Here is a 15234-nt window from a genome sequence, read left to right as displayed (position 1 = left end):
GCGCCGCCCCGCGGCCTGCTGGGAATTGTAGTTCCCCGGCGGGAGAGGAGCGGGCCCTTCGTGCCGCTGGGGAGCGGGAGCCGCAGAGACCGCGGGGCCGGCCGGGCCGGGCCGGTGGCAGCGAGCCGTGACCGAGGGCAGCCCGATCTCCGCAGCCTGCGCGACTGTATGGGCGCAGACAGATGGAAAATAGGCTTGCCATCCTAAGTGGTTTGCACAGAAAGTGTCACTCCCTTAAATTGTTGTTGCTATAAATATATGCCTTCATTCTTGGACAGTTTTGGTTAGAAAAAATCTGGTTTATTTTATTTTATTTTATTTTATTTTATTTTATTTTATTTTATTTTATTTTATTTTATTTTATTTTATTTTATTTTATTTTATTTCATTTTATTTCATTTCATTTTATTTCATTTTATTTCATTTTATTTCATTTTATTGTTGTCATTGATTAATTGCAGAAGATGGCCAGGTTGTTTTTCAAAGCTATCCTCAGTCGTCACCACAGCCTTCCGAGGTGAGTGAATACGTGAACTCTCCCTTTCCCACAAGGGGGGGAAGTTGAGCAAGGAGGGTTTTGTGGCTTCCCCAAAGCCACAAGGCTTCCTGATTCCACATGGACCCTGGAACACCACCACTTCTTCAAATCACGATTTGTGTGAGAACGCACAAGGCAACGTTCTCCATCACTGAATGAGAGGAAGGAGTACTGGCCAAATGCATCAAAAGAGACTCCGCTTGGCTAATGAACACGTCACATTTCCTCAGCATCTGCTGCTGCTCTTGCTTTCCCTGTTTCAGGTGCTGTTTCTGCAAATAATATACTCACTCTTTCATGTCCTGCTCTGTTCTGGAACACCTTGAATTGTAACAGTAAGGAGCAGAAGAGAGACACCAAGTGGTCTAGTTGATGAAGAGAGGTCTTTTTTATTTTTCAGATATGAACAGGAAAAAGAATAGTTCTGATCCAAAGTCTTTGGTACCAGAGGGCTTTTTTCCACTGATGTCATCAGGCTTCAGAAAGAGATCTTCCTGAGAGCACAGCACTTGTGGGGGCAGTCCCAGGTGGCAAACTCTGGAAAAGCCATCACAGTTGTTGTTATTCTTTCCCTTCCAGGTCTTTCTGAACAAAAAGTCTTTCTGTTCCATATGCCATTTCCTGTCTTCCAGGCTTTGATTTAAGAGCAATGACAGTCCTGTATCTATGTAAATATTTACAGGATATATCCTGGATCCTTTTCAAGTCTCAGTTAGCAAAGCCTGTGATAGACAGGGCAAGAGCTGTCCAGCAAAGTGACTCCTTCTAAGAAAATGCTTCTGGTACCAATTAGAGCTGGGAGCAAAGGAATGGTAGAAAACAGCCAGAAACAGGAACTGGGATGTCTGCTGTCCTCATTTGTGATCTTCTAACATCTGGCACACACACATACACTGCAAAAGCCCATAGTTTGCTATGATTTTACATTTGTGGTGCAGCATAGCCCACTCTTAATTCCATGTGTCCCCACAAAAATGGCTTGTTCCCCAAGCCCAGAGTTCTCTGTGAGGCTAATGGATTGCAAGGACAAGTGAATTGTGGTTAAACTGATGCTTTTGAGGAACATATGACTAAGCAATATGTTCAGAGGATTTAATGATTTGCAAAGCATGAGAAATTAAGTTTTCCTTCTTTACGCTGTGAATATAAGCTGATTTGCATATAAATTGGACCTGCCAAGTGTTTGAATATCAATCAAAAAGTTGCAAATAGTTCATTAATTTATGTGACTGTCACTGTTCATTTTATTTATCTTTTTTTCCAAAGCAGTTTGAAAATGCCAGATGCTGAAAAGTTACATACTTGGGGTTAGGCTTAGGAGCTTTGTGTAGACAATGTGGTCATTTAGAAAAACGTTTCAAGCCAAAAAGCGTGAAAACACACAGCCACCAGCCCCTAATCAGTGTTAAGCCTGTGTCACCCCTTGCTTCTTCCTGCCTGTCTGTCATAGACTACAGCCTTTTCCAGCCTGCCCATGCTGAAACCTCTGATTGCTCCTTGACCCTGAAAGGAGCTGCATGGAACGCTGCTATTGAAGGTTCTCAAGCTGGAGAAGGTCACTCGTGCAGAGCTGCACAATGGAGTGGTTTCACACACAGCTCTGGTGAAAGCTCAGAGGGCAGTTGCCTCCTGACTAGCTGCTGGGCCAGGAGCTGTTCCCAGCTGTACCTTTTCCCAGATGTCCAGAGGGAAGAAATAACCTGTATCTTTGCATTCCTACTAGTGTTAAGCCAATGTTTTCACCCGTTTTGTTCATCCCATCCTTCTAGTCTGCATGGCTACATGGCAAGGCCAGGAACACCATCCTCTTTCCTCCTGTGCCTGGCTGAGTCCTTCCGTGACAGAGCTGTCACACAGGAGTAGACATTGCAATAAACAGGAAATGCTTGTTCAAACAACAAAATAAATATAATCAAGCAGTGAAGGATAACAGTAAGAAAAAATAAAGGCAAGTAAACCCAGGAAAAGTGATAATAACATTTCTAGCAGGTGCAAAACGGCACACTTCAGGAAGTTTTAAATAATGCAGACGACCATGGAGTTTCTAATGGACCCATGCAGTAAAGCCAAGACCAGTTCACCCTAGCATGAGAAAGATGGTCAGAACTGTGCAAAAATGTCAGCTGTGCAGCACCTGAGATTGCAGGATGTGCCCACATGCTGCCTTTATGGGGTGTGTTAGTTGAGGGAGTTATTGCAGAGAGTTGCCCCAGCCAAACTCCTGATGGGTCTATTTCTAGTCTCAGCATTGTTCTGCCAACGCTGGGCACCCTGTGGCTGAGACCCCAGAGGGAAGTGCCCAGTCCTTTATGAACTGGAAACACAATAAAGAGAAGGAGAGGGTAGGTAATAAGGTGCTGCCTTCCTTTTTATACAAAAAGGAAGGCAGCACCTGCTGCAAAATCCCACAAACTGCCCAGCAGCAAGTATACATCTTGATGTACCACTGGGAGCTGCCCTCTGAGCAGTTGGGTCTGCCGGCACCGGGTCGATGCATGCTGTGAAGTGCCATCAGGTTTGCTCACCCAAACTCTGTGTTATGCCCCCTTGGAGGGGTTCTTGCTTGGAGCATTCAAGCTGGTGTCCCCGTCTCACACTGACCATCAGCAGTTTGCTTCCTCTTGGCAGGCAGATGCAAAGGCGTAACAGGACGGTGTTTGCCACATGCTGAATGGGGAACAGCTGGAGGCAGATGATTGTTTGGGTTATTTGCCTGTTGCCTGGACATTTTGTTTGCTTGTTTGAGCCCTGAAAAAATATGTTTCCAGTTCCTCTGGAGGCTGGTCTGTGTTAAGCCTGTATATTGTGCATTGATTTTAAAAACTGGTGTTTTATAACTTTGCAAAAAAGTGTCCTGCTGTTTCAGTGGCGAGGCTCCATGAATAAGTCAGTCTTCTCAGAAATTTCCCTGCCACAGAGCCAGTGGGACTGGGGGAGCAGGAGCAGTCAAAACAACATGCTTCTGGTGTCAGAGAAGCAGATATCCCTGAGTCTAGTTCCAGTGGAACCTCTCTCTTCTTGAGTAGATTTAAGTGGCTGACTAAAAGATAATCCTGGCTGATGTTTGGCTGATGTTTATGGTCTGTGCTTAGAAGCCACTCAGCTTCCCTCACAATCAACTCCTCAGCTGGTTTACACCAGCATCTGTTGCAATCACAATACTGCATTTTTAACTGCTCTGTCCATATCACTTGCACATATCCTCTGGTATCCACATATCCTTTTATTCTGAGTGGCTGGGCAGTCCTTTGCCCTGTGAGAAAAGTGTCTTTTTTCTCACTGTATAGTGCAGCGTCTTGGCTGTGGAAAACTGAATGAAGTAAGAATAGGCTGGTCAGGAAACAGAGAGGGTGTTCTTGCCAGTTGATACTGGAGAAGTAATACTGAGAAGAATGCAGATTTGGCCAAGGCACTTGCAAGCAGTGCCATGGGTCTAGTCATGAGTGATGTGTGCAACAATTCTGCAGCTTTGGGCTGTGGCAGCTGCACATCTCAAATCACAACAGAATACCAGTTTGACATGGACATGGGACCAGAGTCAGGGGTTCGCTCCCTGCTTCACAAAATTCATCCTGTCAACACCTTGCATTTGTTCAGAAATCTTTTTATTAAGTAGTGACCAGACCAAAGCCTGTTTGATTTGGCAAATGCAGACCTGGGGGAGGGGATCAAGGGAAAAAAAAAACAACACTGCAGCCGATTCACCCCTCCTTGTTTATTCCACTGGAAATAGATTTGGCAGAATGCATCAGGAATGAACTAATCAGCAGGGAATTAATTGGCGTGTTAGTTAAAAGGCAGGAAGAACGCGGCGAACAAATTCACGACTGGATGGCTGGAGGGTTCAAGCAGCCAGAGAGAAGCACTGCGTAGTGGAAACTGTGACTAGTAGGAGAAGTCATACAGATGTGCCAGAGAGCCAGCGACTGAGAGCTGCCCAAAAGAACCGGGGACAAAGATAACACGAGTGTCCTTGGAGACAGAGCTGTTTTTGAGAAGGGCTCCATCGCCCAGGCTTCCCATAAGGCTCCCATGTGTGGGGAGAGATGGCCAGTTTGCAGGAGTGGGAGGGAGGGCTAAGAGAGGTACAGCTGGAGGAGGCTCCACGGAAAGACTGTGGAAATGTGGAAAGCAGGGAAATGAAGAGGGACACGTCACTCGCAAACTGAAATGCAGAGGGGGTGGTAAGGGGAAGAAAGGAGCAGGGAGGCAGAGATTTGGAAGCTTCATCACGGAAGAACTGGCCTCAAGAGCAAAGGTAATGCTTGTATACAATTCTCTGCCTTCTTTCCCAGGAATGTTTTGTTTCTTCCTCTGGAGGAAACAGATCCATACACCTCAGAAAGAAGTTGTTGCTTTGAGGGACTCTAAAGGCTCCTGTGGGAAGAGCCAGGAGAGGAAGGAATATTTACAGACTGGTGGAGGTTGGAGGATTGCTACCTACAGTTTCTACAGAGAACAGGGGTTTGCAGAGTGAGAGAAATAGGGAGAAAGAAAGAGAAAGCAAATCCTTAGTCAGGCAGACTGTCAGACAGGCAGACATGGAGAGTGCAAGATCTGTGGGTGACTATCTAAGGAGAGAGAAAAAACTTCCTAAGAGGAAGGACCACGTACTAAAATGAGAGAGAGTTGAAGATAAGACATATCCTGAAAAAGCAGGCACTCCTGGAGGAGAGGCAGAAGGTGAATATTACAACTGTACTTTACAGATGTATTGCAGCAGATGGTTGCTTTGCACCTGGATGGCTTTTTTTTCTTCTTCTTTATCTCCACTATGGCTGCTTGCTGGCAACAGCATCACCATAGCTGTCTGTCATCAGGGCTGTCAATCAGATCTCCTTGTTTGGCATGGGGGTCAGGCTGTATTAGGGATTCAGATGCTCTTCACTTTCACACAACATCCAGGTAGAAAATGAGCACTGTAACTCTTAGTTATAGGAAAAAGCACTATTTAACTCAAATTTGTAGCCAAACTTGAAAAATTCAGGAGGATATTGTTATTCCTACATATTGTTATTCTGACCTCAAACTGAGTGTGTGTGTGCACCAACTTACAGCATTGTACCCACACACGTAAATTGAAGAATATTACATTACAATGGATTTATAATAAAGACTTCTGAAACAGGTGATATTCTAGCTGTACTACTGTGGCTGGCTTAATATTGTAGGATCCAATTTTTTAAATTATTTTTGGCCTTTTTCACGATCTTTCCACCATTACATAATTCTACAAGCATATGCTAATGTTTCTTGTTTGCTCGGAGAGCTAAGAAATGCCATCCGCTTTGCAAGTAGAGCTTGCAAATACTTTGATTGTTCTGGACTCACAGGCTTGGCAGCCTTCTCCTCTAAAAGCTTAGAGACCTTTCAAGATCCCAGGCTGGGAGTCTCAAAGAACTGGCATTAGAAATTGTATGCAGCTACAATATGTTTTTGGTTTTTTGTTTTTTTTTTAATAAGAAACTGTTTGGTTTATATAACTTAAACCTCTTGAACCTAATACATAAAACAGAACCTTTCAGTTGGGTGTGTGTAAGTAATTTGGCCTTAAAATATTGCAATGCAAATAAAAGAGATAGAAGGAAAAAAAGAGAGAGATTCCAACAGTGTGCAAAAATAGCTTTATTATCTATTGAGATCCTTTACAAAATTGAGAATCTTAAACATACTTTGATGTTTAAATATCCATTATCATTAGGGTGAGAGATACATTTTATGTATTTATGATTTACCTGAGATCAAGCTCCCTGATTCACTTAGAAGTATATTTTATTTCCCTGCAAACAACACAAAATCCAGAATCACTCTTGAGCTTCAGTCTGAAAGTAGCTCAAAAGGAACTTGAAAAAGTTATGAGAGGAGAACAGACCTCAAATGAAAAGCACTAATGTAATTCGCTTGCATTTCAATGTTCAAATGCAGAAAAAAAATCCTTAATTTTAGGTATCACTGCAGGGATTGATAACTGTAATCAACAATCTCAAAGCAAGCATGGGTGTAAGCTAACCCACTGGGATGCTGCTGCACTCAGGAGAGGGCATGTGTTTAGAGCAGTCAGAAGTACAGGGGAAGGCTTGAAGCCCTCTTTGTACAAGGGGCAGGCAAGCTCTACATCGTGAAGAAGCAACTCACAAGTCTGCAATAGGATGTGTGTTCTCCTCAGGCTTCAGGGGAGAGAGAGCTCTCTGAAATGAAGCTGTGTTTGGTACTAGAAGAAGGTAACCTGGACAAGTCCCCCATATCCTGGCAGGCAGCACACCCACAAGCAGTGGTGTACTTCAGTCATCACACTTGACCCCAGCTGCCAACGTCTGAGGCAGATACCAAGGAAATCTCATGGCTCTGTTGTGATTACCCACTACATTGTGAGGAGGGATGAGCACTGGAAATAGAGCAACAAGAAACCAAAGGGGTTAATGGGAGAGGGACAGTGATGGGAGTTCAAATACTGGCAGTACTCCTTTGCTTTGGGGCAGGGATTTTGGCTGTGCTCAGGGTATTAAACTAGCTGAGCTCTTTTATCATGCTGAAGTAAGGAATCAAAAAGTAAAAGGATGAAAAAAAAAAGTGTAATAATGAGACAAATATGTTGGTCTTCACTGCCTGAAGATGAAGGGCCTGTCTAGTGAATCACTGAGCCTACTCTGCTCCAAGGGCAGAATGTGATGTAATTTTCTGAGAGCACTTCATATTATTGTAATTAAGAGTAACAATGACAAAACTAATATGTTGATATTGTTATTCTCTGCATTTAGGAAAGAGTTTCCATCCAAGGATGTGAGAGAGCTGTCCCTGCTTGTCCATCTGTGTTCTACCCTGAGAGTACTTTCCAGTGCAATTCTGCAAAACGGCAGAAGACATATTTGAATTGGCTGGGCATCTGGTTCCTGTTACAGATGACTCCACAGACTTTTTCAGCTAGGAATTTGTTAGTGAATATCCATTTGCTGTCTACAATTCCACCTAAGAGAGGGAAGATTGCTCATTTTCTGTGTGCCTGAGGTATGAGAATCTACTTCAAAGATGATTATAACCTGATGTTTACTGTGATAATAAATTATAGTAGACCCTCAGGAATGCAGGGAGCAAAGCTACAAAGAAACTGGTCTGTGAAGGGTCCTGCAAATAGAACATGTGTGTATTGTGATTCATTTGGACACCTGATGTTTTAAAAAGTTGGAGCTCAAGTAGCGTGGATTTTCAATATAAGATGTAGGTGGAATTTTTTTCCACCCTACTTTTAACAAATAGAGAAAGATCAAAGTATCCCAGCTGTGGGGTATTGAAACAAGTGGGAGCTGGAAAGGATAAGGAATGGACAATCTCTTCAGGAAATTTTCCAATTAGCTTGGAAGCCACAAGCTTGTCTCCTTGGTGTTGGCAGCATTTTCAAATCATTTGCAATTAGACACATGGGTGTCTGGTAAGTCCTTTCCCATCAGGAAAGATTAAAAAGGCATATGCAGGGCATAATCATTCAAAGAAAGGGAGAAAAAAAAAAGCTGTAAAAGCTGGCGCATTTATCTGGAAAAGCTGAAAGGTGGAGGAGGCATGGTGTCAATGCAAATAGTTTCAAGAAGGTCCATGAAGACCTTTTCATTATGAGCCTTGGTGATATCGTCAGACCTTCTTAAAGGTCTTTATTTTGGCAGGTCTGAGTTAGCAGGAAGAAAAGGTGTATGCATGTGTGAGATAGGAAGAAGGTAATTTATTTTTCCTTTAAATGAATACTGCAATTAGATGAAGAATACTAAATACAAATTGCATCCTGACAGATGGAAAGTAATGTTTTTAAAGTATCATGACATTTTCCATTACTATGCCTATATTCATACTGATACTTTAAATAGTGGAAAAATAAATGCAGTTGCAATTAAAATACCCTAGTGATCAAATGTAAGAAAGGCACAAAGTGAAAGGAATTACTTATTTACTGCTTTATCTGTACAGCTTCTGGTAAGTTTTAGGTGTCTAAATTCTCCCAGATGGTTATATTATATTAAAAAAGAAATTTAATGTTCTCATATTTTGCAGTGAGATCTTAGGCTTTTGATGCATGTACCTGAACAGGAGAATAATTCAGATTTTCTGGATGTGCCTGCTTCTCACATGAGCCCCTCCATCACTGTGACTACAGATGACCAAAATCATCACTAAACCCCATGAACTTGGCAATACATTTTTTCTGTTTGCTATGTGCAATATGTGCATAATGGATATTTTCAGCCAATTTCTAGCAGAACAGCTGTTCATGACATTTTTTTTTTAATTAAAGTACCAGATTCAACACTGAGGGACTAATTTATCAGGAAAGAATAAAAAATCAGCATGAGTAAGCTGTGCAGAGACTTTTCTATCCCCTTATGTTTAGAGATGGTACTAGCCCAGGAGGGCATGTAGGTAGGGCTGGCTTGGGAATGATGGTAAACTTTAAAGAAAACAAGGAGTTAGGTAAGTGCTCACATCAGTTCATATACATGTCCTGTGGACTCTGCAGCTTTGCTCAGGAGGAACTGACCCTGTAGCACCATGGCAAGGTAGAGATGGTACATGGGAGTGGGGTTACCTTTGAGGCTCCATCACTGGGCAGCATCTAAGATATTGCCACTGGTTAGTGGATCAGACCAAAAAGAACATTTTTTTTTATTATTCTGGCCACCATGAGACACTTGATAAATTGTTTAATGGTTGTTTATCTTGTTTCTCCCAAATACAAAGTAGGGATGCAGTGATTTTCACACTTTATAGCACCTCCTCCTGATGCTGCCAGAACAATTGTAGTCATAAGGAGCTATCCCAACATGGCTACATAGGAAGCAAAGCTACTTCCCCAGCTGCTGCTGGCTGATGAAGCATCTCAGTACCACTGCTGATTGAAAAGGAAGTAAAGTTCATACTTGAAGAAGAAATGTCCCTGTGCTTCTGTAAAACCTATTCTGAGCAACTTGAACATTTTAAATAAAAACATCACCAAAGAGAAATTTGGTGTTATGAAAACAGATGGGCAGTGGAGAAAGAGAAGAAAAAAGAAATTAAGCACTTAGCAAGACTTTTGTCTCCACAGAGACAGGGATAAGTCAAGATCCTACAACAGCCATCATGGTGACTCTTCCTCTTTTCCTCCTCTTCATCCTTTTGCCCTGCAGTAAATCTCAGGACTTCCTGGACCAGCACCAGAAATGGAACTACAGAGAAGGCGGTAGGAGATCACAATGGTGGTTCAGCATGGGAGGTGTTCAGTAACTCATTATTTTGTCCTTGGAATGAGATAGACAGTGCTCATTCATGACTGCTCTTTCTTGATTCCTGGGTAGCTGCTGGAGACTTCTGGAGAAAAAAATACTTTTAGAAATAATCAGCTGGGGTATCCAGTGACATCAGAAAACCTGGGCACATGGAGGCAGAGAATTACACTGTGAGGGAGAGTTGCCCGCTTTTTAATTTATATCCTTCATGTGCTTAGTATTTGGCATTTCATTGTGACTGAGTTTGTGATGGGGAATGGAATCAAACTTGGAGCACTGGCTTGTATTTCCTTGTGCTGACACATTTGTTTTCCTCTCTTCCATGAATATCCTGCTAACCTAGCTGACAAGGTTAACATAGAAGGTGTTTACAGCATTACTCAAACCCTCGAGAAATGGGGAAATGACATCTTCTGGCAAATGAAGCATACCCTGCTGAACAATCCAAATGCTCTCCTGCCTGAGTTCTCCAGGTAATTCATTACATCTGGAAGTGGGATTCAGTCCTCTCCTGTGTGTCCTTCCCTGAGCAGGATTCATGTTCTAAAAGATGAATTTTTGTATTTCTCAGTTGAGAGGAGATAAAACACACTATCTCATGCCTGTTGTGCTACCAGCTCTGATTAGTAAACTGAATACTCTGCTAACTATTTATTGTGAAACACTCTCAACTACCATCACTGTATTACAAGAACCTCCCTAAAGAAAATGCCCTTGGCAGCTTACACTTGTGAGAACAGGCTGGAAAAAATGAATTTTTCTACAAATCCACACATGGACTTGGCCACAGATCAGGGAAAAGAAGCTGATTTGGTCTGGGATGTTTTTTTATTTCAGTCTCTAACATCTAGAATTGCGAAAGCTATTCACTAGTTCATGTCATCATATCCCCCCTTTGCATTGCTGGAGATATTAAGTGTTGAACAAACTCACAAAATTTACTTCGATCTTGTATTTTCAGAAAGAGTGAAAGAAAGAGAGGAAAAGGAAATACTGGGAATTACTAGAAACCTAATATCACTTAAAACAGAATTGTTCCTAAAGCAAGTAAAGTGGCTGTCTTCCATAAGTAGTTTTTCTTTTCAGGAACAAGAAAAAAATGTTTGCAAATGTTACACATTGAGTCAGTTGAAGAGGAAAGTCTAGAATAATAAAAAAGACAGGTGATCACATGGTATCTGTACAAATCAGGGTTTCAGGAGGATACGTCATAGAATATACATTGGCCTTTGGCATCAAGTGGATTTCTCCCTGGCTGCATGGTGGCTGTTGTTACTAGCACAGAATTCATCACAACTTTCCCACTGTCAGTGCTGAAATTCATTGGTGCCCCAGATTACCAAGGGCGATATTAAGTCTTGTATTTGGAAAGTTCAATCTTTAGTTCAAGAAGATGTGATGAGAGTATCCAGCCATACATCCTGTACTGGGCTTTGAATTACTAGTTTGCTGACAAGGACACAGACTGGTCCATTAGAAATGCTGAGGACTAGCAGTACTCCATGGGAACCACTGGCCTAGTCTCCAGGTATATTCCTAGTTAATTATTACTAATTAAAATAAGGTGGTGGAAAGACCATGTTGTTCGTGCTGGTCCTGAATCTTGTGTTTTCCAGGGTTCCAGGGTTCAGATGGGGCCCCTCAGATGAACTCCCATCACCGAAGAGCAGGGTAGCTTTGAAGCATCTTTTAATGGTTGCTTGCAAGTCTTTCATCATCAAGGGCCCTTACCCAGCAAGAAACAAAGGTCATGGTAAATTACTTTACATGCTCAGAAACACTCCCTAAATGGAGTTATTCTTCTGTATTACTCTCGTTGTAGCCTCCGCCCTGTTTCTGCAGCTGTGGACAACCTTGTGAGGGAAGTCCAGTCGATAAGGAAAAGGCTGGAAGAACTGAATGAACGCCTCAATGTCATCAGCAAAACTGTCCTTCCCCTTCGACTGAATGCTCTGCAGAGCCAGAGGCGTGGAAATACTCAGCTGCGAAGACTCCCAACACATAGAAGAAGGCTATATGCTCGCAGAAGAGCTCAGAGCACTTAATTCTCTACCAGAAAAAAAAAAAAAAGAAGGCAAAATCTTTAATTTTTTTCATCTACTTAAGCCTTTCTTAATGGGACATTGCTGGAGAGAAAAAAAAGTAAAGTGCACACACACAGTTCAGCTTTGCTAAGGAGACCGGAACTCCTGCATTTTGTTGCTGCCTTCCAAACCTAGGTCAGTAGGCGAAACCTGACCCTGTTCTTTAGTGATAGCTGTTTTGTGCCCCAAGCAAAAAAAAAGTTGACAAGCTCAGTCTACTTGAGCATGAACACCTTTATTCTATACAGGCATTCTTTCTGCTTACCAGAGGAAGGTCTTTCTATAAAGATCAGGTGAATTTCTCTCCCTGCCCTATTTTTAAAGCACTCCATCTGAAATAGCTGGGGAATTTGAGCTTCAAAAGTGCTGAACAACTGATGAATGCAGAAAGATGGATTAGTGCTTGGCACTTCCAGCTGAGCAGGGAGAGGGAGAGGAAGTTATATTTCAAAATATTGCCTTAACCTATTGTCCATGTTCATATGTTCAGAGGGTGAGTAGGGCTGGATAATCTTGGTCTATATGTCATGCTTCAACACTGAAGATATATCAATTGCTAGGGACCAAATACGAACATCCGCCTTCTGTCAAGTGTGTTTTTCTAGCTACCTGGAACTCTGCACTCAGAATGGTGTTATTCAGTAGATATATTTAGAATTTCCAGCACTCTGAAACACACTGAACTGATTTTTGCCAAGACCCATGGAAACCAGGGGATTTTTTATCCCTAAACTATTTAGATACCTAATGACAAAGTTAGGCGTCTGGAAGGATTTTCCAAAATAGCTTAAGAGACTCTTCCGTCCCCAAAATCACAGATAATAATTCAATTGGTGTCTGGTTCACTCAGTATTTTCTCCACATGCCAGCACTGACCTCCAGACATTTCCAAACATCCTTTAGCACAATTAATATCTGTAGAAAATTAACAACCACCCTCTCCAAAGACTTTGCTCCCTCAGGGATTACCCAGAATACCCTGCCTTCAGCTTGTCTTTGCCTGTGTCTTCCTGACAATAAAGCTGGTGATAAAAAAAGAGTGCATGAATCAAATTATGCACTGAATGGAGGATAGAGTGGGCTTGCCCTTCAGGTCTCTAAAGATAAATCCAATACAGAGATTTCCATTCAACTGTGTATATGAAATGTGTTGAAACATAAGAAAGAGAGTCAGAGAGGAAAAGAAACAGGAAAACATCCAGTCTTTAAGGTCTGGATAAAGCAATTTATGAGAACAAAAATAAATAATGGATTATGTCTAAATGATTGTGGGGGCGTCTGGCATGTCAGCTGTTTTGAAAACATTCTCCAGTAACAGTGAGGATACAGACTAGCTATTTAAGGATTTCCAAAGCCTGAGTTTATGGAAAGAAATTCAGTGACAGTACAATAACCTCCAAAAGGAAAGGGGTAAAAACTAGTTTCATATGAAATCTTTCAGAATGGACCAGAAGAATTAACACAGTAAGAATTTTAGCTGCAACCTGGGAGTTAGTTGAGTGGGGGAGGTATGAGCAGTGTATGAGACAATCTGATAAATAACTCCCGGATATAAGTTCTCTGAGTTCAGGTTTTCAGAAAATAACAAAACTCTAACTTGGGTCTCTTTGGCTTTTGCTTGGGAATTTGAAGTACTGCTTAGCTAGAGAAGGGAAAAATTAAGATTGTGAAAAGGTTGATTAAAGGGTACAGTTGTGCCTTTGTTGTTGTCATCATAATTTCTCAAGCAATGTAGAGCATTTTGATCCCAGAATATATTTGCATAAATTACAAGGAATAACAGGTGAGAAAGGCCCCTAACTTCTTGTAATTCTGCATTCAGAGTTTCTAGGCTGCGCTGTAACAGCAGCTGCATCCTTGCACAGACTGTGGATCCCTCCAAGGGATGCTTTGCTTGGGGCTGTGGGGACTGCTGGTTATTTTGGCCTATCTGGAGGAAGAGTACAACATAGATGTTAACTTTCATGGTTGTATTTTAGACACAAGCATTTTATCAGGCAACCTGAAGTTGTACAAATTGAGTACTACTTGAAACACAAAGATAGACTTCCTTAAGTCATTCATGTTACAGATAGCTGGTGGTGGGAGGCCAGAACACATCATTGCATACTTTTACTTTATACCTAGATGTCCACCACTAACTTCTGCCAGAGACGGAGGACAGGGCAAGATGGACACCCAGTCTAACCCAGTCTACATATTCCTATGCTGATATGTGCAAGTTTGTAGTCTTGGCAAAATCTCCTCACCACAATAGAGAAAATCACCATTTACTTTTAAGAAGAACAAATAAGCTGCAGCATGCAATGTGTATTACAATCCTCCAATTTCTTGCATAATGGTGAATAAATCAAGTAATATAAATGGTTAATAAATTACTAGTCTGTGACCTTGTCACCAGTGATAGCAGCCCTTGTCATTCACTCTGTGAAAGCCTATGCCAGGCTCCAGCCCAGCTCCCTGAATGCAGCCTGTTTGATCAGATGATAACAGCCAGCTTCTTTAACCTCTTTGTATGACCCTCTCTCTAGATGGAAAAGTTTTAGTGTCCTATTTATCTTATAATTTTATTCTTTGCTCTTTAAAGAGTGTAGGAAGGTTATGTGCCAGCCTACTTCTGCACTGTTCACCTTCTATTTGAGGAGGCAGCAGTCCAGCTGAGCAACTTGAGATGCCTCTATCCTATCTGCCTGGGGAAGCTGGCCTGACCCATGCGATTGATTCCCAGGGACTGGTATTTGATTTCTGCTTCTGCTAACCTCTTCTTAAAAAATCCTGCGTAAGGCACTTCCTCTAGCTGGCACTTGTCCTTAGACATGGCTTATACAACCAAAAAACAGTTGTCACAAGGTTCAAAGTCTTCTGTGCATATAAATGTATCCAGCTACAAAAGCCATCTAAGCTCTCTGCTGAGTTCATTTACAAGTATTTCTGGGAAAGGATCTGGACAGAACTTTTAAACAGAGGTGATCAGTTGGGTGGTCAGTGGAGGGAGATCAAGTATCATTAGGAACTTCTAAAATCCACCCTTCACCTAAAGCTTACAATAACCAATGACACTGACTACCTCCTTAAAAAAACAACTATGCTCCCCTTTAGTTCTGTTTATTAAAACAAAACAAAACAAAACAAAAAACCACAAAAGACCGAAAAAACAAGAGGTTATGATTTTGCAATGCTAGGACCATGGTGCCCTTCCAAACTATGCATGGCACACTCTGCCAGTACTTCCCCTTTCCTGTATTTCATTCCTTTCATATCCCCTCTCATTTTTCCTGTCTCCCAGAGATGAGTACCATCTCGTCCCGCACTTCATGACTCCTCACACTTCTCGGCGCCCTCTGCACTTCACCCTCCGGGACCG

General features: G+C 42.0%; 1 long non-coding RNA gene across 1 annotated transcript; it reads left to right on the top strand.

Moving 5' to 3' along the window:
* The first annotated feature begins 4336 nt into the window (after window positions 1-4336).
* Window positions 4337-14766, top strand: LOC110483134 (uncharacterized). The gene is made up of 5 exons (XR_002467519.4): window positions 4337-4796; window positions 7297-7543; window positions 9606-9740; window positions 10130-10259; window positions 11609-14766. It is a non-coding gene; the product is annotated as an uncharacterized LOC110483134 (long non-coding RNA).
* Window positions 14767-15234: the final 468 nt, after the last annotated feature.

Source organism: Lonchura striata, chromosome 1A (genome assembly GCF_050655825.1).
Source record: "Lonchura striata isolate lonStrDom1 chromosome 1A, ASM5065582v1, whole genome shotgun sequence".
NCBI classification, from domain to species: Eukaryota; Metazoa; Chordata; class Aves; order Passeriformes; family Estrildidae; genus Lonchura; species Lonchura striata.
The sequence above is the reverse complement of the archived record's forward strand: the minus strand, read 5'-3'. Positions and strand labels throughout refer to the sequence as shown.